At 44.2% G+C, this 13,835-nt stretch overlaps 1 protein-coding gene across 2 annotated transcripts in view; it reads right to left on the reverse strand.

Annotated features, from left to right (window-relative positions):
• The window catches only part of LOC148534446 (ephrin type-B receptor 1-B), a 343,730-nt gene that overhangs the window by 133,570 nt on the left and 196,325 nt on the right, over positions 1 to 13,835 (reverse strand). The gene's annotated exons all lie outside the window — the stretch shown is intronic.

Consider the following 13,835-nt stretch of genomic DNA (forward strand, 5'->3'; position numbering starts at 1 on the left):
ACATTTGTACATATCATGTTCAACTGACTGGGCTAATGTACATACGGTATTCATCTTTTTGTGTCTTTGTCAGCCCATTGTACGCTTCATGCGTTGCCCTGTATAAATAGGATCAGACGTGCAGATATGCATGAGAAAAAGCAGTATGAATTCCACTGTGTGTAATACAACACGGTGGCAATAAACTGTATCTCTCAATGCCAGAATACAGGGCTGGAGTTTAAACGAGATACACATTGTCAAGACACCTCACACACTATAAACACTATAAACATGACATGCCATTGCCCCTGATTGTAGCAATATGCAGCGGGACCAGGCGTTCTGCTTGTTATAGGATATTTTTATTTGCATTTTGTTGCCCTTCCTGTTGGAAAAGTTGTTGTAAACAAACATCAGGATGTTTGTATATGGTTGGCCTTTAAGTTGAGGAAACAACACCACTTCAATGATGGAATTTATAAATGTTGGCCAGCCGAGCGGCTACCCTTGAGATTCTCACAGCGATCTGAACATTTCAGCAGCAGGAAGATTGAGTAAAAAATAAAGACGATCACACTGAGGCTCGAACGAAAAGGAAGAGGGAGGAAGCGTGAAGAACTGTATTAGCTTCTTTGTTTGCAAATATAGATGCCTGTTGATGTTATGCAAAGCGCTTCGACGTACGGGAACTTGGCACGTGTGTTTCACACATGGATCGGCCCTATGTGCGATTGTGCGTATGACCTGTACTACGCAGCCTTGATACACTGACACTTCATCTTGTATCATATCCCTCTGGGACCAGGCTGACATCTGAAAAGGTTGCAGAGTCTGGCTTCTTCCCGGCTAGCTTGCTTTAACCGACCTTTCAGTGGAAGAGTGTCACTTATGTGCAGGTTGTGCTACCCCCTGAGGACGCTGTATGGTGATAGGCTGATGTGCGGTGACATCTAACAGTAAAAAAAAGGGACCATTAACTCATTTACTGCCAGACTTCACTTGAATGGTGGATAAACAGGATCCAGATCATTAACTCCTGCGCCACATTGCCTCTTTCTTTTTATATGCGTGATATTTCATTTGACATTTGCTGCAAGTGCACCTGGAATTGTTGCATTTAACCCCTTTAGACAGTGCCTTGGTAAGAATCAAGGGATAAAGTATGTAGGTGACTATAAAGGAAAATGATGGAGGATGGTAGAGGAGAGGGGATAGAGATTGTCTATGGGAGAAGAAGGGAAGGTAATGGTCCTCCAGGGAAAGGATGAGACCACGGCACAGCTGTCTGCAGATTGTGCGAGCACCTGTCACAGACTAAGAGACGCCAACAAAACCCCAGAAGACTCACATACCTCCAATATGCAGCTAATGAAGCCTCTGCTACAGAGCCGTATAATGCACCATATCACCTTGTTGCACAAACGTGTCAGCAGTGAACTGTATTCTGCTGTACGGATCAAGTGTATTGGGATATGATTAATATTAGGATACCACTAATAAGCAGAAAAGGAAGAGACTAAAATAATAAAAAAAGGATAATTAACATATTTTCTTCATTTTAAGGGGAATCACTTCTGAAACAAAGATACTTAAAGAAAGATGGATACGGCTGACGACGGTGGGACATGCAGATCCTGATATTTCCTGCAATAATTCCATAATTGACTATACAAGAGCAGAAAGTGTCTGATCATCAGATATAAAAGGAGCGCGATCCTTGATCTCTGCCTCGCCCCCCTCATTGGGAGCAAAGAATCCCCACAGCTATAAATCTCAGGCCACACTCATAGCATCTAACCTGACTCAACACCAATTCCCGTATTCTCATCTCTGCTGAATAAGCATATCTCATCCACACTGCTGGGGCTATAGACTGAGCATAGGAGAGGGATTACAACAGGTGGAGGGAATATATAAACCCGCAATTTACTTATCTAAGGGACTGATTCTGAGTTGTATATTATGCCGATGTTCACGCCGTTGAGCGACTTTTTGCTACTGGGCATGCGCAAAACACAGTGGAAAGTCTCAATGCGCACAAGTGAACTAAAGTCTGAGACGGCATTTTCAATGTCTCCGCGATCGTAAGGTTAGGAGCAGACCACTGTGATCCATGGGCGTTCCTGGGTGGAGCCAGGAAGGTGGTTGAAAGTCCCCACAAAAAGAGGTCCGTGGGCGCTACTGTGCATGCGCAAAACACAGTGGAAAGTCTCAATGCGCACAAGTGAACTAAAGTCTGAGACGGCATGGGCGTTCCTGGGTGGAGCCTGGGTGGAGCCAGGAATGTGGTTGAAAGACCCCACAAAAAGAGATTGGTCCGTGGGCGTGTTATGGGAGATCTGGGGTTCCTAATCGCAGAACCACAGTTTCAGAGAACCAGTTGACCCTGAATCTGCGTAGCCCAACAATTTCTGGAGCAGTTGATGTGTGTTCAATGTTGCGTTGATGGTGGTGTGTGCTCAATCTCTGTAGGATGTGCACACAACATAGATAGGGGAAGTAGGTGTAGCAACATTTGCACAGTCTGTTGCACATTTATGTTAGCCGGCATTACCATATTTTCGCAAATACATTGCAAGCACGAACGCAGGTGGGAATGCAATAGCGTACAACAGGTGCGTTTTAAGAGAGGAGGGGGCCCGTGTGCACTTCTCGTGCCGGGGCCCCCTCCTCTCTCCCTGGTGGCTGGCAGCCGACTGACGCGGACTGACGCGGAGCATTAGTAGACCCCGGGCACTAGAGTGTGCCCGGAGTCTACTGCGCATGCGCAGAACGCCGGAAGAATGGCAGCGACGGACATTTTTCTGGTGTTCTGAGCAGCAGTGACACCTGACGCGGGACCTCGGACAGATACGTTTAAAAAAAAATATGGGTGCAGTGTGTGCGGTGCGGGGCCCCCCTAGACCCGGGGGGCCATGTGCCCCGCACACACTGCACCCATTATAGATACGCCACTGGTGTACAACTCTATATCAGACCCTAACAACAGAACTTTTGTAGAACAGGGACAGGCAATTTGTAGTTGTCTAGATAATTTGGTAAAAGTCCCAGAATGCTGGTACTCATAACAGCTAGAAAGCAATTTGTTGCCTAATGGTATTATTATGTCTGACAAGTCAAAATTGGTAGGTTATGATTTGCAGATTTGTTAGGTGTAAAACTACGCCTCATCCTTAACAGCGAATGTTTCTAGGTGCACTTCGTTTAGTGAAAGACAAATCTAACTAACACACATAAAGGTGCCCCATGTAATCAAGGCAGTCCCATAACCCCCATTCTCATGATTCATTCATGTCATAAATGAGACAGAATGTATTTTAATCTCACTATGCTAATGGAGTTCTGTCTATGTGCCAGTTCTGCTCTGTATATCGCCCCCTGCCTGTCACTGCCCTCAGTGACTCCTTCTTTGTGGTACAGTTCATCCAGCACAGCATACTCCTGTTAAATAGGTATGACAGATACGGGAGATCAGATGTGGCAGTGAGGGGCTAGGAGGGACACAAATACCATCTCATCAGCTGGCAGCCTGCATATGGTATCCCGTCTCTTCTCCCTGATGACCAGCTGCTCCCCACTTGACTCCAATCCCTCGTGCTGTCAACATCTTTCCATCACTCTGATGCAAATTAACTAGTTTAATGGGACTATGCAGGACAGGAGACGAGCATCTTAAAACATACAGCATTTCCCACTACCCAACCTCTCTGCACAATGACTGCTGTTATAGTGAGTCCACATTAGTAACATAAATGAGTTTCATTAATATTTAAATAAAAAATAATAATAGATGTATTATTAACTGTGGGCTACCCCCGTATTTATTATTCACAATGGGCATAAATAAAAAATCATCTTATGTTTTTATCATGTACATTTAGGATCCATTAGGAAGGTTACAGTAATTGTTATGGTCTTTGCATTATACTCGAAATTATATATTAGGAGTATAAAGTTCACAGACCTTGCTTTTGTGCTGAAGATAATAATATTACAGTTAGTACAACAAATTAAAGGGGTTTACAGACTGTACTTTTTACTAAATGTATTTCTTCATTATTTCTGATTTTCTTCTATTGCTCTGGATTACGACCCGGGGTGCTGAGAGGAAGGTGGCACTGCAGGCCAGCCTAGGAGGCCAGTGACATTCATGGAATTGGCACATGGGTCCCCTCTGATCTCAAAATGCCCCAGTAGGAGGCGTAGCAACTCCCACAATATTGCGGCAGTGTAGCATCAACATAGAGGCCTGAAATGCACAATGTAGCATGGGTGCTGTATGCCCCCCTCTTGTTCTTGCCCCTATAAAGGACAAGGGCACAGAACTTTCCCTGTTTATGACACATCTCTGCTGAACTGTCAGTTTTGGATATGGCTGTATCCAGAGGCCAAATTTGTGTTGTATCCCAGGGGAACAAAATGCATAAGTCTGCCTGATATAAAGACATGGCTGAATAGCGCAGAATTAAGCCAAGTGAACGTAGTCTGAATATGAAAACATAACTCCCAACACTTAGACAAGCACAATATATAGACATAATACACTCTGCCCAGACACCATACCTCCTGATTGTCCCAACTTTGCCGGGACAGTGGCAATTCACAGAGCTTGATAGGGGTGGAGCTTTGATGCCCTTTTTTCTATGTAAAACTCCACCCATTTCCATGCAAATTCCACCCTTTACCGCTGAATTCAGGACAGCTGGAAGGTATAGTATATGAAAAAAAGAATCGGTCTTCACTATTTTAAATTAAATCGAACCTATTATCATTAACTTGAAATCAGGTTGAATTCTTTAAAACACAAAATTCTATCTACCCAACTATTATTATATAACCAAATCTTTAGAAGGCAAAAACAATTATGGCGGAACATTGCATTTTCTTATTCTGCTCTCTGCATTGTGCAACCAAAGGAGGCCTGATTGTGAGTCGGACACAACGACGATGTCAGCTGCACTGGAGCAATATCTTTCATCTGCATATGCGTCACAGTTGCACCGCGCATGCATCCTCACTTTGTTCGTACAGAGTCGCAGAACAGACTTAGGAGCAAGGTAGAAGAAGTGTATTGGAAATTAATGGGGAGTTTCTGGGTGGTACTTTGAGGTAACAGGGGAGGCTAATCAGGCGATGTTGTGTCTTGCATGATAGTGGTTGTGTACAAAGACGCTTTGATGCCATATTTAGACAAATAATCAGCACCTGCAATAGGGCTGCTGCAAATTTTGATGGTGCATCCGATGCTGGGGTCTAAAGATGCACCAAGTGCTATTTCAGATTCCAAAGACACTCAAAGTGGGCATCTCAATCCTTTCACATTTGTACGCACAGATGTACACCTGGTAAAAAGGTTTTGTAGTGGCATTAGCATAAAAACGCAGATATGACTGTGACAAAGACACAGACAAGATTCTGCTGGCAGGGGGGACAGACCGCACTACTCCCCAATGAGAATTAAGATATACTCCTTAATATTAGGATACGGTTTATCCACAGCAGTTAGATCTACCCCTGAGGAAGTCTCTATTGAGATGAAACGCATAGGGTGAACATTGCATAAGTGAACTCCACTAGGTGACGCCATTGTCAAGAGCTCACACCCCCTAAAAGGGTGGGACAGGAAGCAGTGTAACATTGCACCAAAAGTGTGGTCATACTGCGTTGAATATGCATGCTATCCAGAAGTGAGGAAAGTCAAATGGAGACCACCCCAGTACATCTTGATAAGGATATAAAGGTTGAAAAAAGTGTTGGTGTATAAAGAAGGACACTGCTGCCTCCTAGGATTTGGGGAGGTACTACACCACTTCAAGGAGACTGTGATATACCCGGGATTTACCATCTCACCCTTCATGTCCTATGACAGCAGTATCTGATTGGATAATAGTGGTCTGAATCTTAGCCAGTCGTGGCTAAGGTGCAGGAATCCTCGTGGGCTACCTGTCAGTCTCTAGTGAAGCATTGTATATACAGCATGTATATAGAGCTGCCTCTGCGTCCACTGGGATCTGGTAATCGGTTTGTTTATTTGCCAAGCCCAGGATGCCTACATGGAGAAGAGAACTGACCAGCGACAGTGAGTAGGTAAGTATGTAATGTGAGTGCGGGTGACTGAGTGAATGTGTGATAAAGTGTTATAAGCTTCGGTGTGTGTGTCATGGACTTTCTTAATATTTTCTTCACAGTGGGGGTACAGGTGCCAGGGACCTGGTGGCACTTGTGGTTCTACAGGTGCAGCAGGGAAGGCTTGCTGGGACCTGGTGTACCTCTGTGAAGAACAATATTAGTACTACATTTAACCCATTACCCCTGCACCCACCATCACCAGGGGTGCAGGGAAGAGCCCTGGGGTGAAAGCCCAGGGCTGGTTGATTCTCCGCAAAGGGACCCCGAGTATTGCCAGCCCTGGGTTGACCATTATGGGGCTGGATAATGCTTTGGCAGGGGAGACCCCACGCTGTATGTCTCCCTGCTGTGGCATTACCACCCCAGCTGATTCAGCCCAATGCTGGTTATAGGAAAATAGGGGGAACCCGAAGTCGGTTTTTCTGCCAATTTTCTTGTACCTGAACGGACTTAGAGGTCCAGGGCTAGTTATGCTTTTGGAGGGAAGAAGGACTCTATGCCATATTTTATTTTTAAATGTATTTTTTTCTTTATGAAAACCTATAGCACAGAGGCACTGCACAGATCACAATGATTTGTGCAGTGCTTCTGCTGAACATGCTGCTAATGTTGCAGAATATTTAAAACCTCTAATTTGGTCCAAGTTTGCTCCGTGTACAATTGTGTTTGCAAATACAATTCTTTGTAAAGCCCTATGTTGCATTCTTGTCTATGAAAAGTACTTGCGAGTTGGTTTGATGGAACATTGACTTCTATTTGTGTGTTTGGCGGTGTTTTGCAAATAGAATCGTGTTTTTACACCCGTGTTTGCCTGAAGTAAAACTCAGGTGTTTGAAAATAAGGTGAAACTCTCACATGAATGCAATCTTGGCCAGACACGATTCTTAGTAAATGCATGCACAATTCACAGATTCCAGGACAGCTGGAAAGTCTCATAGTCTATATGTGTAGATACTTTTACATAATGGGGCTGATTCTGATTTGGTAGCAAAACCAAAAGCAGAGCAAGTGACTCTGGGGTCTATTCAGAAAGAAAATGAAAACTGAATTGTTACCTTTCACTATATATCGCATTGGTTTGATGTGATATGTAGCTTTGTTGAGTAGCAATTCATGTATACTTACCCAGTGACGTAAATGTCTGGGGAGGCACTGGCTAGTCTCAGAGCCAGATTTACAGATACATATATGAACCTGAGGGTACATGTGCGCATTATACAAAGGTGCAGCAGTATATAGTGCCTCTAAATTTGGTGTGTTTTGATCAGGGATGTGCATATAAGGTAGACAGGGGAGGCAGTGCCTCACCTGCCATACACTTTCTACTCCAGAGTTTTGACTATAAAAATGATTAAAATAATACAAAGAAGATATTTATAATATTTTCTTTCAATTTTTCTTAGAATTTTTATAGTCAAAACTATGGAGTATACAGAAGTATGACAGGAAACGCTCTGCCTCACCTGACCGCACAACAACGTACTTTTCGGCGATGCCATTCAGTATCCCGGGGTCTGTGATTCAGAGTGAGTAGCCGGGAGGGAAAGGCATGTTCTTCCTGCGCATGTGCCAGCGGCTGATGTCATGGGAGGTTGCAGTGGCTGCCGGGACATCAAGGGGACTGAGCCAGCGCTGGCTGCCGGGCACTGCAGGCAGAAGACAGGGAGGTAAGCAAATTCCCTGCCCGCTTTGTGACGGTGTTCAGATTAAGCTATCCTGAGATGGCGAATCTGAACACACAGAAGAAGCGGAAAGCGCGCTTGAAGTTGCAATTATTATAACATATAAAAAAGATGAACAAGCAGAGAAAATTAGCGCCCATGCATACGAAGTCTCAGCGATTCATTGTACTTAATTAGGCACATAATTGCGTGCACCCTGCAATCTATATGGTATACCTAACCCCAATCCCAAGTAGACCCACCCACACTAGAACAAAAGAGTACCGTCACAAAAATGACTAGCAACTAGAAAATGCTCCCCTGTAAGTACACATTGCCTGCAATCTCCATCGCAAGATAGTGTTGCTCTCCTCGCTTAGAAAATTGGGCTACGATTCCATCTCCATAGATGTCTGTGGGGATGGGGTCTAGCGGCTGTAAATTTTATCTATTTATTATCAGTTACTTACATAGTGCCACCACCATATTCCGTTGCGCTTTACAAATGGGAACAAACAGTAATATTACAAGACTGGGTAATAACAGAGAGACAGAGAGGTAAGAGGTCCCTGCTCACAAGCATTCTAAATAGGTGAGCACAGATTTGCATCAACCTTTTGATAAATTGAGAAGAGTTTAGAGAAGCCCTTTATCACTTTAATAAATAGATACTTATATAAATGATATTACCCCAAGAAAGTGGTGAATATTTAGTTTTACTGGTTAGTTTAGCAGCTATCATATAAGCTGTTGTTACATTGTAAAAAAGGCTATTATAAATTATTCACAGACCTCTTTACAAATGAGGAATACATAGTGACATATTGTATTTGATACTCTATTAATATGATTATGTGACTGCATATATACTCCTTGATAGACTGGTCCTCTGACCTCACTCTCTATACCAGTAAATACACTCTGGTGACATCACTACGCACCTTGTCGCACTCACTCCCTCACCTCCAGGCTGTCACCTATTTAACATTTCAATGTGGTGACACAAGGGTTCAATAACCCATAGGGTCAATAATTCATTAACACTCAGAGTGATTAATGTGAACAGGACTGGGACATGCCGGAGTAAAGTGGGCTGTGCCTGGACATATAGGTCCATCTATCCAGATGACCCTGCCGCAAGGTGGTTGTGATTAATGGGAAGTTAATGTGAGGAGGGGGCTTGATGTGTAGTGAAGCCCTTAATAGCTTTGCTAGGAGGGTCCCAAGTGGGTAAGATGTTTTAAGTGCAAATGTGAGGAATTATAACCTGAATATTGGCTTCTTGGTATGAATTCATAATAAGCACTGAGCCACAGGAAGCCGTATGAGTGTATTTGTGTCAGTGCAGTGTGCACTTTGTATGCTAAGTGAAGGATCACGTTAGTAAAATACATATGCATGTGCATGGGAGGTGGAATGCATAATACTGTCTGCACATCACTCAAAAAGTATATCCAAAGTCCAGCCAGCAAACCCCCCGTAACATATTCTGGGCTCAAGGAATAAAAAATATAATTACAATGTAATAATATTGGTTCATAGAGGGGGTGGGGGATAACATGGTCTCTCCAACCAGAAAAAAAATAACTTTATTATATTATGAGATCGCTGTAGGTATAAAAACCCTGCTGATATTAGGAAAACAAAGTAATGGGGGGTTGTACGCAATTTGGTTGCATCTCTACTTGCGGCTGAAAGGGGCATAATTGGGCATTTACTAGGCTTTTGCTCATAAGCAAAGTTCAGTGAGTTGCAGTAACTGCGAGCTAGGCAGAGTTGGGTGTGCGCGCAATTACGCCTGTTTTGAGACAGATCTTTTTCACCAGGCTGCTACAAGGGCACACAGATGGTGATGATGGCTATCAAACCAAGCTCACGGATAGGAATGGTCTGGTTGCACAGATGCATAAAACTCCACATACAGACATATATACACATTTAGTCCTGTGCACGCAATGCAGGAGCATTAATGCCAAACTTATGTTAAACCTGCATCAGGCCTATAAAGTTTTCATGTTTCCCAGTACATAACTGTCACAATAGTGGTAGTGATCTTTCTGTCACAATAGTGGTAGTGATCTTTCCAGTATATAACTGTCACAATAGTGGTAGTGATCTCTCCAGTACATAATTGTCACAATAGTGGTAGTGATCCTTACAGTACATAACTGTCATAATAGTGGTAGTGATCCTTCCAATACATAACTGTCACAATAGTGGTAGTGATCTTTCCAGTACATAACTGTCATAATAGTGGTAGTGATCCTTCCAGTATATAACTGTCACAATAGTGGTAGTGATCTCTCCAGTACATAATTGTCACAATAGTGGTAGTGATCCTTACAGTACATAACTGTCATAATAGTGGTAGTGATCCTTCCAATACATAACTGTCACAATAGTGGTAGTGATCTTTCCAGTACATAACTGTCATAATAGTGGTAGTGATCCTTACAGTACATAACTGTCATAATAGTGGTAGTGATCCTTCCAATACATAACTGTCACAATAGTGGTAGTGATCCTTCCAGTACATAACTGTCATAATAGTGGTAGTGATCCTTCCAATACATAACTGTCACAATAGTGGTAGTAATCCTTCCAGTACATAACTGTCACAATAGTAGTAGTGATCTTTCCAGTACATAACTGTCACAATAGTGGTAGTGATCCTTCCAGTACATAACTGTCATAATAGTGGTAGTGATCCTTCCAGTACATAACTGTCACAATAGTGGTAGTGATCTTTCCAGTACATAACTGTCACAATAGTGGTAGTGATCTTTCCAGTACATAACTGTCACAATCAGGGCCAGATTAAGGTCTGTGGGGGCCCCTGGGCAACAAACATGTGGGGGCCCCTATTACGTGCCCTTTATGAGGTGCACCCAGTAGTAGTGCCCCCAGGAGTGTTGCCCCTTATGAAGTGCCCCCTATACAATGCCCCCTGTAGTTATACCCCCAGTAGTAGTGTTCCCAATAGTAATGCCCCCTGTATAAATACCCCCAGTAGTAATACCCCTGTAGTTGTGCCCCCAGTAGTCATGCCCCCTGTGTGTGCCGAATAGTAATGCCCTCAGTAGTAATACCCCTGTAGTTGTGCCCCCTGTGGTAGTGGCACCAGTAGTAATGCCCCCTGTGGTAGTGGCACCAGTAGTAATGCCCCCCCCCCAAGTAATGTCCCCTGTAGTAATGTCCCCCCCGAGTAATGTCCCCTGTAGTAGTGTCCTCTCGAGTAATGCCCCCAATAGTAATGCTCCCCCCCGAGTAATGCCCCCAGTAGTAATGCCGCTCCCCCCGAATAATGCCCCCAGTAGTAATGTTCCCCCCAGCAGTGGAAAAGCCGCTTGCGCTAAAGAGAAAAAAAAAATCATACTTACCTTAAGCCCCGCTCCCGCTGCCTTCTGATCCGCTCGGCTGGCACTGCTCCTCTGCACTCTGGGAGAGACGCATGACGTCTCTCCCATAGTGCACTGCCTGAGCCGGAAGCCGGAGCTCACTCGTGAGCTCTAGTCTCCGGCTCTGGCTGCCGCTGCGGGGAGGGAGCCGGGCGCCCGCTGGTTACAATCTCACCGGGCGCCTGGTGTCTCCGGGTGGCACGGGGGTTAGATGTCCGGAGGAGGCGGAACTGGTTCAGTCTCCTCCGGTTCACTTTAACCCCAATGGCTGGGTGTGGGGGCCCTTCAGGTGTGGGGGCCCAGGGATGATCGCCCCTGTCGCCCCCCCTTTAATCCGGCCCTGGTCACAATAGTGGTAGTGATCTTTCCAGTATATAACTATCACAACAGTGGTAGTGATCTTTCCAGTACATAACTGTCACAACAGTGGTAGTGATCTTTCCAGTACATAACTATCACAATAGTGGTAGTGATCTTTCCAGTACATAACTATCACAATAGTGGTAGTGATCCTTCCAGTACATAACTGTCACAATAGTGGTAGTGATCTTCCCAGTACATAACTATCACAATAGTGGTAGTGATCCTTCCAGTACATAACTGTCATAATAGTGGTAGTGATCTTTTCCAGTACATAACTGTCACAATAGTGGTAGTGATCTTTCCAGTACATAACTGTCACAATAGTGGTAGTGATCTTTCCAGTACATAACTGTCACAATAGTGGTAGTGATCTTTCCAGTACATAACTGTCACAATAGTGGTAGTGATCTTTCCAGTACATAACTGTCACAATAGTGGTAGTGATCTTTCCAGTACATAATTGTCACAATAGTGCTAGAGATTTACCCGCACATATTGTCAAAATAATAGTAGTAACCTTTTCAGGATATAACATTGTAATAGTGATTTCACAATACAAAAAATAAATGCTTAAACACAAGATCATCATGCCACCCCACCCCCCAAGAGTTATGTTCTACACTTTGGCCATTTACACATCATTTATGTTTGTCATTTTTGCTGTTGTTACCAAATCACAGTGGCCCATATTTAACAATGAAGCATAACCCCTTTAGTGCTCGCTAACGGGGTTATATCATCCTTTCTGGATTTAACAAACAGCGGTAATTTGAGATTACCACTGTTTGTCATGCATCACTCTCACCATCTTTTAGATAGCCAGCGCGATGCGGTCCCCATTGCTGGCAATTGAGACCCGGTGGTGCCTTTCCAGCTGCAGCGAAGCACTGACTAGTTCCCGTATCATACACATGCGCAGACGGACCGTCGCGCATGAGCATAACACTGGCACCCGGCGCTGGCAGCGGAGGACCATGCCGAGGAGGAGGACTTTGCGGGACCTCGCCGAAGGGTAAGTATTGGTAAATACCAGTGCATTTTTCGCTGGTATAACAGTGATAATAAACAAAAAATTCTGCCGGTTTAGCTTCGTTGTTAAATAGGGGTCAGTGTCTCTATACTGAATTGGAGTAGCCCAAATATATATGAAGCCATTTTGAAATCATTAAAATAATAGCAAACTCTTCACACATCACTTTAGTACTTTAGCAGCTCTTGTGATGTTGGTAAATACAAGAGTTTGTGAGACAATATGTTAATGATCACATTCAAATTTTGTGTGGAAATAGATATTTAACAAAAAAAAGCAAACAAAAGGACAAAAACAATAGACAAGACGAAAAACTGAAAACAATAAAATCCTAAAGTGTGTGTGTGTATATATATATACACACAGTGCTTAAAGTGGTCCTAGAGAAGTGGTGGATCTCACCGCCCCCCCTTAGTGCTTATTCAATAAAGGGACAGTGCGTGCCAGGAAAGGGGGCATGGTCTAAAAAGAAAGGGGCGTGGTCACACAATACAATTCCCAATTCAAATGTGCCACATAGTAGTGTCCCTTATTCATGTATGACACACAGCACTGCCCCTTTTACACAATGCCCACATTTGTGCCCCTTATACACAATGCTCACAGTAGTAGTACCCCATATAAAATGCCTACGCAGTAGTGCCTCTTACATGTAATGCCCACTGTAGTAGTGCCCTTAAGTAATGCCCACTGTAGTGGTGCCTTTATGCAGTGCCCTCAGTAGTGGTGCTCCTTTTGCAGTACCCTCAGTAGTGGTAGTGCCCCTTATGCAATGCCCACAGTGGTAGCGCACCTTATGCAGAGCCCCCCTTATGCAGTGCCCCCAGGAGTGGTGCCCCTTATGCAGTGCCCCCATTAGTAATCTCCCTGTAATAGTGCCCTCAATAGTAATGCCCCCATTAATAGTGCCCCCAATAGTAGTGCCGCCTAACTAATGCCCCCAATAGTAATGCCCCCAGTTGTAGTGCCCCCTGAGTAATGCTCCCCAATAGTAATGTCCCCTGAGTAATGCCCCCAGTAGTAGTGCCCCCTGGGTATTGTCCCCCAGTAGTAGTGCCCCCTGGGTATTGCCCCCAGTACTAGTGCCCCCTGTTGTAGTGCCCCCTATAGTGAAACTGCTTAAACGTAAAAAAAAAATCTAATACTTACCTTAAGCCCCGCTCCCGTGTCTGCTGCCGCCTGGTCTGCCTGGCTGCTCCTCTGAACTATGGGAGAGACATTATGACGCCTCTCCCATAGTGCACTGCACACTGTGGGAGCCAGAAGCCGGAG

Source organism: Taudactylus pleione, unplaced genomic scaffold (assembly GCF_031769625.1).
Source record: "Taudactylus pleione unplaced genomic scaffold, aTauple2 ptg000066l, whole genome shotgun sequence".
NCBI classification, from domain to species: Eukaryota; Metazoa; Chordata; class Amphibia; order Anura; family Myobatrachidae; genus Taudactylus; species Taudactylus pleione.